Genomic DNA, 676 nt, shown 5'->3' on the forward strand with positions numbered 1-676 from the left:
TCGGTCGATGTTATAATACGGTTTTATGTGGTTTTGAGAAAACGATAATATTTTTATTTTTAAATAAAATATAAATATGAAGATTATCATAAAAATTTGAAAAAAGTAATATTGATATTAGTATCAAACTAACTATTTAAAATTTCTTCTTTTTTGTGTATTTCTTTAATTCATTTTTTATGTTTGATTTAAGAAGATAATTTTTATAAAGATAATAATCAAGTATTTTGTTAGAAGGCAATGATTATTTTAATTATATTTAAAAAAATTTATATTTAACATGAGATATTTATCCGTTATTTGATTATATTTATCTGCAGTTATTTACACGAATTCAAACAGGAAGCTTTATGAAGTTGTACTTACGTGCACTTTACTTCTAATCTTGAATTTTAAATAATATGTATCAATAAACAATATTTTGCGTATAAAAAATAGTTTTTAAAAGTTTTTATCAAATACTTTATAATATACTAGAAGCGTACTCGCGCAATGCAGCGAGATACATCATGATATTAATATTTCATTTTATTATTTATCTCAGTCGATGTTATAATATGGCTTTATGTGATTTTKAGAAAGCGATGATATTTTTATTTTTGAATAAAATATATGTTTGAAGATATCATAAAATTTTGACAAAAATATATCGATATTAGTATCAAATTAACTATTT

This window comes from Cynara cardunculus, assembly GCF_001531365.2.
Source record: "Cynara cardunculus var. scolymus isolate 2C chromosome LG 6, CcrdV1, whole genome shotgun sequence".
Classification (NCBI taxonomy): domain Eukaryota; kingdom Viridiplantae; phylum Streptophyta; class Magnoliopsida; order Asterales; family Asteraceae; genus Cynara; species Cynara cardunculus.